This window comes from Mustela lutreola, chromosome 6 (genome assembly GCF_030435805.1).
Source record: "Mustela lutreola isolate mMusLut2 chromosome 6, mMusLut2.pri, whole genome shotgun sequence".
Classification (NCBI taxonomy): Eukaryota; Metazoa; Chordata; class Mammalia; order Carnivora; family Mustelidae; genus Mustela; species Mustela lutreola.
Window position 1 is genome coordinate 44,227,645 of NC_081295.1, and position 15,945 is coordinate 44,243,589.

At 41.3% G+C, this 15,945-nt stretch overlaps 1 protein-coding gene and 1 non-coding gene across 6 annotated transcripts in view; one reads left to right on the forward strand and one right to left on the reverse strand.

Annotated features, from left to right (window-relative positions):
- Nucleotides 1-10,171: 10,171 nt before the first annotated feature.
- Nucleotides 10,172-10,278, reverse strand: LOC131834916 (U6 spliceosomal RNA). The gene has a single exon (XR_009355008.1). It is a non-coding gene; the product is annotated as a U6 spliceosomal RNA (small nuclear RNA).
- Nucleotides 10,279-14,468: 4,190 nt separating this feature from the next.
- SYNCRIP (synaptotagmin binding cytoplasmic RNA interacting protein) overlaps nucleotides 14,469-15,945 on the forward strand; it is a 31,288-nt gene continuing 29,811 nt past the window's right edge. For 2 of the 5 annotated variants that reach the window (XM_059177145.1, XM_059177146.1), the window contains exon 1: nucleotides 15,316-15,473. The gene's annotated coding sequence lies outside the window, so the exon portion shown is untranslated. Of the gene's footprint in view, nucleotides 14,554-15,254; nucleotides 15,474-15,945 lie in introns of those variants that run through there. The other 3 variants (XM_059177149.1, XM_059177148.1, XM_059177147.1) reach the window with 3 other exon arrangements.

The window sequence follows — 15,945 nt, forward strand, 5'->3', positions numbered from 1 at the left end:
ATTATACCATTATATGTGCATCACATTGTACTTAAATGTTTTCAAGGTCTATGATTATTTTCTAAGGATAAAGCCCGAGAAGCAAAACTATTACTGGCTCAAGGAATATTATCATTTTAAAATCCTTGACATATATTGGTAACTTCATTTCTAGAGGGTTATTCCAAATCTATTTAGGGACTATTGACAATTTCTGCAATATTCAGTCAATCTCATTTAGAGTATATATCTCTTTTTCTCTCCATTTATACAAGTCTTATTTTTATAATCACTGAATATAATTTTATAATTTTCCTGATATATGATCTTCATAATTTTTTTTCTTTTCTTTCTTCCTTTTTTTTTTTTTTTCCTTTTTTTAGAGAGAGAGAGGGGCATGGGGAGAGGGACAGAGGAAGAGGGAGAGAGAGAATCTTAAGCAGGCTTCACAGTCAGCACCAAGCCTGACATGGGGCTTGATCTCACCATCCTAAGATCATGATCTGAGCCGAAATCAAAAGTCGGACTCTTAACCACCTGAACCACCCAGGCCCCCCTGATCTTCTTATTCTTTTAAAGGTGACTAAGCATTGAAATATAATGTGTATGTATATGTGTGTGAATATGCACACACACATATGTGTAAAACCATCATTATTGTGAATCCAAAGTCTTTTCCACCATATTTTTATTACCAGGAATTGCTGGCATACAGTCAATCTAATAAAGCTAGTGATTGCTTTCTTATCTGGCTACTGTATTGATCTTTCAATTATAAATGTACATAATCTTATCATATGTAAATAATAATATAAATATTTTTCTCTTTTCTATAGTTATGCTTCTTACTTGTTTACGTTAATTGCTAGAATTTCCAGGGGCGCCTGGGTGGCTTACTCATCTGGGTGTGTGCCTTTGGCTCAGGTTGTGATCCCAGGGTCCTGGAATGGAGCCCTATGTCAGGCTTCCTGCTCAGCAGGGAGCCTGTTTCTCCCTCTCCTCCCCGTTGGTACTCTCTGTCATTATCTCTGTCTTGCTCTTTCTCTCTCTCAAATAAACAAACAAACAAATAAATAAATAAAATCTTTTTAAAAAATTGCTATAATTTTCAGAACTTGTTAGGTAATAAGGTAATGATGACAGTTCCCCTTTGTATTCTTCGCTTTAATGGAAACACTAGTATTTCAGTATTAAGTGTGATATTACCTGTATTTCATGAAAATATTCTTTATTATTTTAAGGAAGTTTTATTTACTTTCTAGTTTACTGTAATTAAGACTCAAAAATAGAGGCACCTGGCTGGCTCAGTTGATAGAGCAAGTAACTATTGATCTTGGGGTTGTGAGTTTGAGCCCCACATTGTGTATAGAGATTATTTTTTTAAGATTTTATTTTCAATTTTATCAGTATTTCCAAATATATGGCCAGTCATTAAAAAGTAGTACGTAAAATATTCATGATTTTTAAAAAGACTTTTAATTAAAAAAAAAAATTTATTTATGTATTTGACAGAGAAAGAGAGAGGCAGCGAGAGAGGGAACACAAGCATGGCGGGGGATAGTGGGAGAAGAAGCAGGCTTTCCGCAGAGCAGGGAGCCTGACACGGGGCTGGATGCCAGGACCCTGGGTCTCAATCCAAGGACCCTAGGATCATGACCTGAGCCAAAGGCAGATGCTTAACGTCTGAGCCACCCAGGCGCCCCTAAAGATTTTTTTTTTTAAATAATCTCTATACCCATTGTGGGGCTTGATCTTACAACCAACCCCAAGATCAAGAGTCACAACAGCCACCAGCTGAGCCAGCCAGGCACTCCAAAATAGACATGATTTAAAAAAAAATCTTGTTCCAGTCATTGTATTATTATTCTTAATTTTCTGAATTGTGTTTTTACCCTCTTTCCTCAATTAAACTGCTGCCTTTTGTCTGCATTACTGGTTCTTTAGGAGGAAAAATAATTTGGAGGTATATAAATCAATTGCATTCTTTTCTTACTTTTCAATTAATTTTTTTCTGTTTTTCCTCATTTTTCCTTTTAAAATTTTACCTTATGTTATTTCATAGTTCTGAATTTCTGATTGGAATGGTATGTGTAGTATTTATTTTCATTCTAATTTTTCCAAAGTGAAAAATATTTGAAATCATAAATTTGCCTGTAATTGCAGCTTTGGCTGCAAGTCTATACCTTTTGCTATACATACTACACTGAAATTTGGCTTTAGCTTTGGGATTAGGCTAAAATCTGCTATTAGATTATTACATTTCAGCTTTAGCCTGTGGAAGACTGACTTGTCAAATGCTGACTTCAAAAGAATTCAAGGTGTCTCTGAACTTGTGTGTAACCAATGACCGGCAGTCATATACATTACGATGATCTTTAATCAGATTAAGTACATTAGTAATGTGAACAAGGCTTGTCATTTTGATATTTTTAAATTTCTTAATATAAGGCAAGGATTTTAGATGTTCCTTTAGTAAAATACCATATGCTTTATATGTTGAAATTCTATCAGTCAGTTGAAGGAAGTATAACAGTATGTTTATTATTGTAAGAGTATAACAATACAATGATTAATGATGATTGTGAAAAGTCAGTAAAGGTGTCCAAAATATACATATTAAGTGAAAAAGTATATTGTATTAGTAAGATTATATATCATATGAAACTATTATTGTCAAATATATAAATACAATATTAGTATCTGGAGAGATAAAAGTCATCGCTTCTCTGCCTTTTGGCTAAGATAAAGTGTGGAGAGATAAAAATCAGAAGATTGTATTTTTGTATAGTAATCATCCCTGGCAATGAAGTTCTAGGACTTATTTCTACTTTATATATTTATATGATGGTTGAAGTTTTATTAAAAGCATACATTATTTTTTATAAGAAAAGACAATAAATATATTTAAAATATATACAAAGCTGAAGATATACAAGTTACCTCTCTGATAAACTATAGGATGATCTTTCTTTTCTTGGAAGATTCTGTGACCAGTTACCTAGGACATTTATTTATTTATTTATTTATTATTATTATTTTTTTTAAAGATTTTATTTATCAGAGAGAGAGAGAGAGAGAGCAAGCACAGGCAGACAGAATGGCAGGCAGAGGCAGAGGGAGAAGCAGGCTCCCTGCGGAGCAAGGAGCCCAATGTGGGACTCGATCCCAAGACGCTGGGATCATGACCTGAGCCGAAGGCAGCTGCTCAACCAACTGAGCCACCCAGGCGTCCCTATTTATTTTTTTTTTTAATGATTTTATTTATTTGTCAGAGAGAGGGAAAGAGAGCGAGCACAGGCAGACAGAATGGTAGTCAGAGGCAGAGGGAGAAGCAGGCTCCCTGCCGAGCAAGGAGCCCGATGTGGGACTCGATCCCAAGATGCTGGGATCATGACCTGAGCCGAAGGCAGCTGCTTAACCAACTGAGTCACCCAGGCGTCCCTACCTAGGACATTTAAATCCCTACACTTTTCTTGCTGGTCTTTCAACCACTTCACAAATCATTATGCATATACAAGGAAAGAAAAACTAGTCAATTAGGTCACATTTTATCAGCTATGATGAAGAAATAGACAAAGTGATGCAATTGATTCATGTAAATTGTTCAGTTTTATTTATTTATTTATTTATTATTTACTTGAGAGAGAGAGAGTGAGAAGGTGAGAGAGGAGAAGGTCAGAGAGAGAAGCAGACTCCCCATGGAGCTGGGAGTCCGATGCGGGACTCGATCCCGGGACTCCAGGATCATGACCTGAGCCGAAGGCAGTCGTCCAACCAACTGAGCCACCCAGGCATCCCAATTGTTCAGTTTTAAATGGTATGTTCAAGTTGGGTCCTTTTGTCCTTGATTAAGGAACTCAATTTAGCCAAATAGATTGTTATTTTAATATGTGAGAGAGGGGTGAGCATTGGGGAGGGGACTGAGGAATCTGAGACTCAGTGATGGAATGATTGTCCAGTTAGGAGTCACAGGAATTGGACCTAGAGGGACAATAGAACCCAGGAGGCTAAAGGGACTCTGTGTCTCTTCTCTTGCTGTGTGTGGCCTTTCTTTTCCAGAATATCTTTCCCTATGTCTGAATTTTTGCTCTATTTTTCTCCTGCTTCCCATTGGCCTAGTCCCTCTCTCTACAATTTACATCCATTCTCTTCACACTTATCTTCTCAGAAGCCTTACTCCTTTGTTCAGCTCCTCTCTCTCCTGCATCTTCAACCTTTTTGTTGTTGTTGTATTTTATCCACAGGTATATAAATATGCTTCTCCCATCCTAAAAACCAAAACAAGCAAACCAAACAAGGCAAACAACAACAACAACAAGCCCTGTGTTGAACTCAAATCTTCCTTAAGCAACCATGTATCTTTCTGGCCCCTTTCTCAAAGGTCTTGAAAAAGCGGTCCAGATACTCTGCCTCCACCTCCCTCCCACTAGCTCCTTGCTGGCTCTCACCCTTACGTTGTTAATGAAACTGCTCTGCTTAAGATCCCGTTTCTGTTCCAGTCTTACCCTAAGCTCTTAACCACATTGATTCAACATAATTGATTCTTTCCACTTCCTTAAATACCCTCCTCTCTTACTGAAACCTCACACTCTTGTTTTTTCTTCTACCGTTCTGGCCGTTTCATCTCATTCTTCCTTTACAGGTTGCTCTGTCTTTACTTATTCTCTATAAATTGGGCTTTACCAGGACTTAATGCTTAGATTTCCTGTCCTCATTCTCTTCCTACTCTTCTACCTCAGTGATTGTATCCATTAACATGGCTTTAAACACCTTTTCTTTTTTAAAGATTTTATTTTTTTATTTTAGAGAGAGAGAGAGAGAGAAAGAGAGCACCACTCAAGTGGGGAGAAGAGTGGAGGGAGAGCGGGAAATTATCTCTAGCACATTTCTCACAGAGTACAGAGCCCAACTGTGGATCCCAGGACCCTGCAATCATGACCAGGTAGAAACGAAGAGTCAGTTGCTTAACAGACTGCAACTCCCAGGGGCCCCTAAATACTTTTATAACAAGATAATTGGAAATGCAAGTAGATTGTTCTAGATTCATGATATCTGGTAGAACATTTTGTAGTGATGGAAATGTTCTGTATCTGTGCTATCCAAAATCATAGTCACTAGCCACTGGTGGCTATTGAACACTTGATAAGAAGCTACTGTGACTAGGAACTAAATTTTAGGTTTTATTCAGTTTAATTAATTTAAGTTGAATAGCCATATGTGGCTAGTGGCTTTGGATTAGACAGTTTGGTTCTAGATTAAAAGAAAACAAAGAGGGGTGCATGGCTAGTTCAATTGGTAGAGCATGTGACTCTTGATAGCAGGGTGTGAGTTCAAACCTCATGTTGGGTGTAGATATTACTTTAAACATTAAATACTATTAAATTGTAGTAATAAAAATTTGTCTGAATTAATGGTTAAATGTAGTGAAAAACAGATGTAATGGTGCTGTGTGGCTTCAGCTTAGTCTCTGCCTCTCTTGGTCTGCACCTAGATCTTCTTCTCAACTGTTAATCCTGCTAACTAACAGTAACTCCAGGCCTGCCACCAGCCACAGAACAGCCTTCCCTATAGCTCTTTACTAGTTCTCCTTCTTGGTCCCAGATTCTCCTACAAGGTTTCCCTTATTCACCCAAGTTTCAGGAGGGCTGGTTAGTGAGTCGCTCTCATTCTCCAACTTTCCCTTTTGAACCATTGATTTCTTAGCTTCTCTCATCATATTAATTCTTATTCCTATAATAAATTCATTTTGTAATATTCGTAGTGGTTCTGCTTTGCTGATTCTTGACACACTCCTGAAATCTTATTCTCTCAGAATTCCTCAACTCAAAAAATAGCATCAACATCCATCAATTTCCACCTTAACTCCCTACTTTCAGTCCCCTACTGAGTCCTTGGCAAACTTGGTACAAAATATATTGTTGAATATGCCCACCTCTTTTCTATTTCCTCTGCAATACTCTTGTCCAAGTAACTTCATCTTTTACCTGGTTCCATCTCCATCATCAACCCCCAATATCAATTCTGTTTCTAAATACTAATTTTAAATTTGTGAAAAATTTCAGTGGCTTCCCATTGCACTAACTCACACAGTTCTGTGTAATTTGGCTCCACTCCTGCTAACTTCTCCAAACTCATCTTGAGCCATTACCTCCCTTACCAAATATACTCCAGCCACAGTAGCTTCCTTTCAATAAAGGCCAAGCTCTTTCTCCTCTCAGTGTTTTCACATACACTATTCATTCTGATTGAAATGTTCCTCCAGCTCTCCTTTATTCTTCATGTTCTGTGGTTTACTCTTTCGGGTCTTAGTTTATACATCACTTCCTTAGAAAGGCCTTCCTTGACCAGCCCAAGTAGGTCCTCCTATTCTGTAACACTCTATTATGTTAATTTCTTCTTTGAATTTATCACATTTTATAAATGTTTTGTTTGCTTGTTTTTTTTTGTTTGTTTGTTTATTTTCCTCACTTAGCTATGGTTTCCATGAAGGCAAGAGGGATTTTCTACTTTATTCACCCAGAACGTAATTCGGTGCCTGGCACATAATTGGTACTCAGAATGTGTTTGTGGAACGATGAATGTAGTGAGTGGATTCCTCCAGCTTCTTATTTATGGTTTCTGTTTTTTTATAATTTTAGTTTGACATGATCTCTCGTAGCCCAGCTCTAACTCCTTCCTCACAACACTGACTCTCTGGTTTTTCTCTAAGAACAGTCTGGTGCCTGATGGTGGTTTAGCAAATTCTGGCAAGACAAGGATGAGTGGTGTTACAGAGTAAAACTCTGACAGCCTAGGCTGCTCCCTTATCAGGGACTTTGGGTAAGGTTACCTTTGAAAAGAACTTTGAGACACACCATGATGGACATGTTCAGTATGAGACTTACCATTCTATTTTCCTCTTTTGTGCCCTCATTCATCATGAAAATCGGAACAACCAAAGATTGCTTGTAGTCTGGGACTCCATTCGAAATAGAGTGGGAATACTTTGATAAAACCATTATGGTTTATGTGTACCTAATTCTTTCTCTTTTTAGTTACTTGCATAAATTCTGTGGCTTCTTATAATTTAATCCATCACTTTCATTATAAAATTTAAGTGCCAGCAGCTAAAATGAGACTGTACTTTTTAGAAGTTATTTTTCTTAATTTAAGTTATCTCTATGCCCAATGTAGGGCTCAAACTCACAATCCTGAGATCAAGAGTCACATGTTCTTGAGATCACATGATCAAGAGCCAGCAAGGTGCCCCTGAGATTGGACTTCTAATTAAAAAAAAAAAAAAAGCAAATAAAGGAAAGCTAAAAGCAATGAAAGAATGTCTAGAATTCCAAGTATATTTAAAACATTGACATTTTTAATTAATAGAGTTTATTTTTAAGAGCATTTTTAGATTTAAGGAAAATGAGCAGAAAATAGTTTCCATATACTCACTCCCCCAGTCCTCCTCTACCCCAGTGTTAACATTGTGTGATAATTGGTACATTTGTTACCATTGACAAACCAATATTGATACATTATTATTAACTAAAGTCCACAGTTAACATTAGTGTTCACCTTTTATTCAGTATATTGTATGAGTTTTGACAAATGTATAATGACCTGTATTAACCATTATAGTATCATATAGAATAATTTCACTGCCCTAAAAATTCCTTATGTTCCACCTAGTTATCTATCTCTCCCTCCTTCTGAACTCTTTACAACCACTGATCTTTTTCTATAGCTTTGCCTTTTCCAGAATGGCATATAGTTTGCAGCCCTTTCAGATTGGTTTCTTTCACTTAGCAACAAGCATTTAAGATCTTTCCATGTCTTTTCATGGCTTGGTAGCTCATTTCTGTATAGCACAGAATAATTTTCCATTATATAAATACCAAAGTTTATTTATCCATTCATTTATTGAAGGACATCTTGATTGCTTCCAAGTTTTGATAATATGAATGAAGTTGCTCTAAATATCATGTGCATTTTTGGAGGAACCTGGGGGTTCAGTTGGTTAAGCGTCCAACTCTTGATTTCAGCTCAGGTCATGATCTCAGAGTTGTGAGCCTGTGTCAGGCTCCATGCTGAGCTCCATGCTGGGTATGGAGTCTGCTTGGGATTCTCTCTCTCCCTCTCCCTCTACCCCTCCTCCCCTAAACAAAACAAAACAAAACAAAACATCATATGTGCTTTTTGTTGTTGTTTTGGTGTTTCTGTTTTATTTTGGTTTTGGTTTGGACTTAAGTTATCAGCTCATTTGAGTAAATACCAAGGCATGCAACTGCTGAATCATATGGTAGGAGTATGTTTAATTTTGTGAGAAACTTCCAGACTGTCCTCCAAAGTGGCTATACCATTCTGCATTCCCACTATCAATGATTAGAACTTCCTGTTACCTAGGGCACCTGGGGTGGCCAGTTGGTTGAGCTTCTGACTCTTAATTTCAGCTCAGGTCATGAACTTGGGGTCCTGGGATCAAGTGCTATGTCAGGCTCCATACTTACCAGGGAGTCTGTTTCTCTTCCTTTCCCTCTGCTCCTCTCCTTGTTTGTACTCTCTCCCTCCCTCTTTGTCTCTCTCTCTCTCTTTCAAATAAATATATCTTAAAAAATAAATAAAGTTTCTGTTGCCCTACATCCTTGCCACCATTTACTGTCTGTGGTTTGGATTTTGGCTATAGTAAGTGTGTTGTAGTATTTCACTATTTTAATTAGTAATTCCCTAATGATATGTGATATTGACTTATCTTCATCTGTATACCTTTTCTTTTTAAAAGATTTTTTTCAAGATTTTATTTATTTATTTGACAGACAGAGATCACAAGTAGGCAGAGAGGCAGGCAGGGAAAGAGAAAGGGGGGAGAAACAGGTTCCCCGCTGAGCAGAGAGCCTGATGTGGGACTCGATCCCAGGATCCTGGGATCATGACCTGAGCCGAAGGCAGCGGCTTAACCCACTGAGCCACCCAGGTGCCACTTTTTAAAAGATTTTATTTATTTGATGGAGAGAGAGAGACAGCAAGAGAGGGAATACAAGCAGGGAAACTGGGAGAGGGAGAGGCAGGCTTCCCACAGAGCAGAGAGCCTAATCCAGGGCCCCGGTGGCCCTCATCTGTGTATCTTTTTTGGTGAGGTATCCAAGTCTTTTGCTCATCTTTTACTTGGGTTTTTGCTTATTGTTGAGTTTTAAGATTTCTTTGTATATTTGTGAGTTTTTAAAAGATTTTTAAATTTTTAATTAATTACTTAGTTTTTGAGTAATCTCTACATTCAACATGGGGCTTGAACTCACAACCCCAAGATCAAGAGTCACATGCTCCACTGACTAAGCCAGACAGGCGCTCCAGAGTCCTTTGTATATTTTGGATATTAGTCCTTTAGGAGATATGTGCTTTGCAAAGATTTTCTCCCAATCTGTAGATTTCCTTTTCATTCTTTTAGTGAGGTCTTTGCAAAGCAGATGTTTTAAATTTTAACACGTCAGCCTTTTAATTACCATAAAGATAAGATGTCAGAGATGTTGTAGAAAATTTTCTCTCTTTTTTTAAATAAAAAAAAATCCAATTTTTAAAAGAGGAAAATAATCCATTTCTTTCTTTTTTTCCAAAAAACGATCTTGAGTACTAGGAACATGGAATTGAATAACTTCCAGTCTCTTTTGACTCTAGGTTTTCGTGATTCTGTGGAAAGAATGATGGAGTATTGTGGATTTTTCCCGTATTAATTCTAGGGTCCCCTCTCCATTACCACAGTAATATATGGTAACTGAAGAACGTTTAGGAAACATTGAAACAAAGAAAATATGATTTTTTTCTAAACAGTGTAGCACTAAGTGCAAGAATTTTGGATGACAAAAAATTCAGACAGGTGTGCCTATATGCCTGCCTTTCATTAACTGCAATGAAATTAACCTTTTCACTACTTTGTGGACGAAAGGACAGTAATGAGATACATAAATAATTAGCTTTATTTTTTTTAATTTTTAAAATTTAATTTATTTTTTAAAATGTAGGATGCTTCAAGAATTTGCATGTCGGGGCGCCTGGGTGGCTCAGTGGGTTAAGCCACTGCCTTCAGCTCAGGTCATGATCCCAGGGTCCTCGGATCGAGTCCCACATCGGGCTCTCTGCTCAGCAGGGAGCCTGCTTCCTCCTCTTTCTCTCTGCCTGCCTCTCTGCCTACATGTAATCTCCCTCTGTCAAATAAATAAATAAAATCTTTAAAAAAAAAAAGAATTTGAATGTCATCCTTGCACAGGGGCCATGTCAATCTTCTCTGTATCATTCCAATTTTAGTATATGTACTACCAAAGTGAGCACAATAATTAACTTTTTAAAAACACATATTTAGGGGCACCTGGGTGGCTCAGTTGATTTAGTGTCTGACTATGGATTTCAGTTCAGGTCATGATCTCAGGGTCATGAAATGGAGCCCCATGTTGGACTCCATGCTAGTCTTGGGCCTCCTTAGGATTCTCTCTCCCTTTCTCTCTGCCCCTCACCCTACCCCTCCCAAATAACATAAATAAACTAAAATAAAAATAAAATATTTATTGTAACAACTATCACAAAAGTGTATGAAGTAAAAAGTGATGATCTCCCACCATACCATCCTTCTCTATAATTATAATTATTTTCTATAGAAACAAAAATCTTTATATCTATGCTTACCTGGTTATACACATACATACAGACCTGCAAGCTTCATGAGTCAGTGATCACCTATGTCTATCTTGATGTACATCATTGTAAGTCTAGTGCATACCATGGACATTAGTACACAGAAGGTGCTAAATTGAATGAATAAATGTCACACTGTACGTTGTTCTGTAGGTGGCTTTTTTTTTTTTTAATTGAAGAATGTAACCTGAATATATTTCCATGTTAGGGCATTGATAGCTACTTCATTATTTTCAATGGCTCCAGAATAATCCACTATGTGAATGCACTATAATTTATTCAATCAGTACCCTATTACTGGATGTTTAGGTTATATATACATATATATTTTTAAATTTTATTTATTTATTTGAGAGAGAGAGAATGAAAGAGAGAATGAGTAGGGAGAGCAGCAGGGAGAGGAGAAGCAGACTCACCACTGAACAGGGAGCCCGATGTGGGGCTCAGTCCCAGGAGGCTGAGATCATGACTTGAGCTGAAGGCAGACACTTAATGACTGAGTCACTCAGGGACCCCTAGGTTATATATATTTCAAGCACACACACACACATATGCACACTTCTATATAGCATTACAAACAATACTGGAGTAAAAATGACAGCCAAATTATTTTGTTCTACCAATTTGTCTTCTTTTTCTTTCTTTTTTTTTTTTTTAAGATTTTATTTATTTATTTGACAGACAGAGATCACAGGTAGGCAGAGAGGCAGGCAGAGAGAGAGAGAGGAGGAAACAGGCTCCCCGCTGAGCAGAGAGCCTGATGTGGGGCTCGATCCCAAAACCCTGGGATCATGACCTGAGCCGAAGGCAGAGGCTTCCCACTGAGCCACCCAGGCACCCCTTAATTTATCTTCTTACTAACATTAAAAATGTGTGTTGAGTTTCCCACATTTATGTGAGGGATGATACTGAAATTGGATATTACCAATCTTTGTTGTTGTTAATGTTTCTTTTGTTTGGAAAAAGGGTCCTTATAAGAGAAACTGTAGTCCACTTTGCTTTAAAGTGAAGTTGGGATTCAAATGGGGAAGATCCTAAATGGCAAATAGGACATTTGAATATTTTAAAAAAATATTTTATTTATTTATTTGACAGATCACAAGTAGGTAGAGAGGCAGGTAGAGAGAGAGGGGGAAGCAAGCTCCCTGCTTAGCAGTGAGCCCAATGTGGGGCTCGATCCCAGGACCCTGAGATCATGACCTGAGCTGAAGGCAGTGGCTTAACCCACTGAGCTACCCAGGCGACCCAGGACACTTGAATATTTTTAAAGTAATGAAAGAGAAAGGATTTGAGAATTTTTTTATACATTATAAAATGTTTGAGCTGAAAGAAATCTTAAAAATTATGTTTCCATAAATTTATTTTATAGATGGGAAATAGAAATTCTAAGAAGTAAAATGATTTATTTAACCACACACTATCCATTTAAAGCAGATCTGATATTAGAACAAGGTTGGTTGGGTCTCAGCCTGTTATTCTCCAGTTTTATTCAGCAAATATTTAGTAAGCATCTTGTACTAAGTACTAAAGATTCAGCTAGTAAGAACACATACTTATCGAGCACTTTCTTGTGCCAGATCTTTCAGATACATTTTAATCTAGCCCAATGTATATACCATACTAAATCAATCTATGTTTTTTTTTTTCCTTTTATTGTATGTTTGGGGTTTTGTTTTGTTTTGTTTTTGTTTTGCTTGTTTGTTTTTTAGTATTAGTAAGTATTCCTACGTTTCAGTGTGGTAGTAATTCTTAGAGCCAAGCCTCAAGTTCTTTCTGTAGATCAGTAGGAAAATGATACTATTGTTTTACTCAAAAAGGTGTCAAATGGAGAGCATGGCTGATTGCTTTTTTCTCAGGTCTGTTTAGAGTATCAGGCACTTCTCTTTGTAAGCCCTCAGTGTGCACAAACCTGAGAAATGCCAAAATTGAAAGAAAGCCAGCTGAGGTTGAAAGAGTGGCTGAAATGTGGCTGGGGAGACCGGTCAGATAGATCAAGGAGGACTTTGTTGATCTAGCTAAAGATTTTTGCTTTTGTTCTAAGGAAATGGGAAACTAATGAAAGGTTTTAAGTGGATGCTCCACAGGGTCTTATTTGCAATTAAAAGAGAAGGAAGGGGGAGACTCTTGGGTTTTAAATGCATTAGGAAAGCTGCAAGGTGAATGAATCAGGAGGCTATACATCATTAGTCTAGGTGGTAGTTGATGGCAACTTGTTCCCTAGCTACAATATATAGAGAAGTGAAGTTACATTAGGGACACAGAATTGCCAAGATTTTGGTGAACTGATATGGCACGGAGAGGGAGAAGTTAGTGTCTTGTATTATTCTCTAGATCACAGCGAATGCTCCTGGATTCAAGCGGGTGATGTTCATTGGGATGGGAAGATTGAGAGGAAGATCATGGGATCAGTTTTTAAATGTTGTGAAGGGCCTGAAACTTCACATAAAGACTTAGGGGGTGATTAGACAAACGATTTAGAGGTCAGAGAAGAGCTAGAGATTTTAATTTGGGAGTCTTGGGTACTTGGTAGAAGACATTGCCTAGGTCGAGGTACCTTTTTTTTTTTTTAAGGAACTTGGGTTAAAGCCTCTGCCTTCAGCTCTGGTCGTGATTTCAGGGTCCTGGGATCAAGCCCCACATCAGGCCCTCTGCTCAGCGGGAAGCCTGCTTCCCTGCCTCTCCGCCTACTTGTGATCTCTTTCTGTCAAACGAATAAATAAAATCTAAAAAAAAAAAAAAAAAAAGCATTGGATGGTTCAGATTCATAATTTTCATTTTTTAATTCATAGTATTACCCTATTTTTATTTTTGTAAACATTTGGGCTGTTTTTCATTTTTAACATTATCTACCTTTGGATTATGAGCTAAAATCCTTGTTGCTGAATTAGCTGAACACCATAGCAGATACATGTTTAATAAATAGTAAGGGATTGTTAGGTGGTGGAAATGTTAGATCTCTGCTGAACAGATTGGCTAGATAGTACTTTGGTCAAGTATTTCATATTTTGATCCAGCTACCTCTGGAAAATAATCTGACATTTTACGTGCTTAAGCACTTTCAAGAGCACTCATCTAACTTTTCCTCCAACCACTGGTTTGTTGTCACATTACAGAGCTTATTTCGGGAACCAGTGAGCTCTTAAAAATAAGCTTGTTTTTAACCAAAAGGACATTCTTCTATTACAGCTGAATTGGATAAAATTAGTATCTAAACGGCGATTGAAATTCTCATGTCTTTGTCTTGTCTTTCTTACACCTAGTAAATGGCTACAAATGAAATGTCACTTCACATAAGATTTAGTTGCCAAGATTTTTAAAAAAGAAACACAGATATGTTCTTCACAGTTGCCCTAACCACGCAGCTTTTGTGCTGCTTCAAGTTGCTCAAACTGTGCTCTGAGGAAGCCCTTAAACTGCTTAAAAGGCCAGAGACTGAAACAGACTATTGCACAACTCTTCACCACCGGGCGGTTTCGCTTCCAAATCTGGCTTTCGTATCATCCCACGGCTGGAGTCGCTTCTGGCTCCACTGGAGCCAGCCCGGTTCCCCTCAAAAGCAGCCAGGGTTTCCTCGTCCGAGCCCCGGGCGCCCCTTCCTCCGCCCAAGGATTTCGCGAAAGTGAAGCCGCGTGGGCGCGGGGCCCCCAGAGGTCCCATTGTCCGGCCGGGGAGACTTGATTTCCCAGAGTGACTCCCGCACTCAAGTCCCACCGTCTAGGTTAACCAAAGGTCTACAGGTCTCCGCGCCACTCCCCTCCCCCCGCCGCCCCATTGTCTGCCTCGCCCCGCCCCGGGGGACACGTGCGCCTGCAGCTTCCCGAGCGAGAAGAGCGCGGGGCGGCGGCGGCGTGGACACAGCCGGGAACGGCTCCGCGGCCGCGGCGCCGGGGGCGGGGGCCGGGCGCGCACGGACCGGTGGGTGCCCTCCGGGATCTGCGGTAGCTTTCCGCGCCCCCCGCCCCGCCGGCCCGGGACGGGGCGGGGGATAGGGCGGACGGGAGCTCGGTGGGGGTGGCGTGCGCGTGGTGCTGCGGTGGGGGTGGGGTGGGGTGGGGCGGGGTGGGGAGATGCCTGTCTCCTGACAAAGGAGAACGAGAGGGACACGCTGAGCCGGCCCGCCCCGCACGGAGGAGAGCAGGAGGGGGAGTGCCGGGAGGGGAAGGGGCGGGCCTTTCATTCACTGTCGGCCCCTCCGTCGCCGCCGGAGCGGAAGGGCGGGGTCTCGCGCCCCCCTCCCCCGGGAGGTGAGGAGCTAGGGAGGTGGCGGGGCGTGGGGGCGGAGCCCGCGGGCGCGCGTCCCGAGGCGTAGACTACGTCGTCACGTCAGCGCGGGAGAGAGAAAGAGAGGAGCCGACTCGGCTGGGACTGGGGGACGGAGTCGAGAGAGCGAGCGAGGGAGGGTGTGAGCGAGCTTTCGAGCGAGGAGGGGAAAGGCGGCCACTCGTGTTTGAGCGGCCGCGGACGGCACTGGGAGTGGTGGGGGAAAGGGGTAGGGAGGGGAGAAAGAAAGGCCGAGAAAGGAGCCGGACGGAGGCTGGTGGTGGTGGTAGGGGGAGAAGGAGGAGCTGGAGGAGGGCAGGGGCAGAGGGAGTGAGTGAGAGAAGCGGACGCGCGAGGGAGGGGAGGGAAGGGGGGGGTCACGCGGGCGCGCGCGCGCGCACCGGGAGCGCGCTCGGAGGCGAGTGGAACTGGATCGGGTTTGCTGCCAGCGGCGTGAGCTTCGGCCGCCATTTTACAACAGCTCCACTCGCGCCGGACACAGGGAGCAGCGAGCACGCGTTTCCCGCAACCCGATCTCCTCGGACAGGATCCTTCCGCCGCAGCCCAACGGGGAGGTAACGACCGCTTGGACCCGGGTCTGGGAGGGGAGCACCGTGACATTGTGGAGTGAGCTGGGGGAGGGAGGTGTGGGGAGAAACCGGCTTTTCTGGAAAATGGATTCCAAGGGGGAGAGGAGCACGTTGACTAGGGCTGCTTGAGAGTAGGCCGCGGCCCGCGCCGCCACTTCCTCCTCTTCTCCATGTGCTGCCGCGTTCGGGCTTTGTCTGCGGCGCTCCGGGGAGGAGGCGGCCCCTTGGCCCGCGCGGACCGCGAGCGGCGGCGGAGTTGGTGCTGTCGTGGCCGTCGTCGCGGCGCGGGAGTGGGCGGAGAGGAGCGGGTCCCGTCCCGCAGCCTCGCGGCAAGCTTGGGTGGTGCTTGCGGTCCGGCGGGCGTTAGGCAGTTCGCGGAACGCCCTCACTCTGCTGGGTTGCCGGCCTTGGGCCGGGGGTGGGACAGCTGGCCCCGGCGCCGCAGTCAGTGCACGGG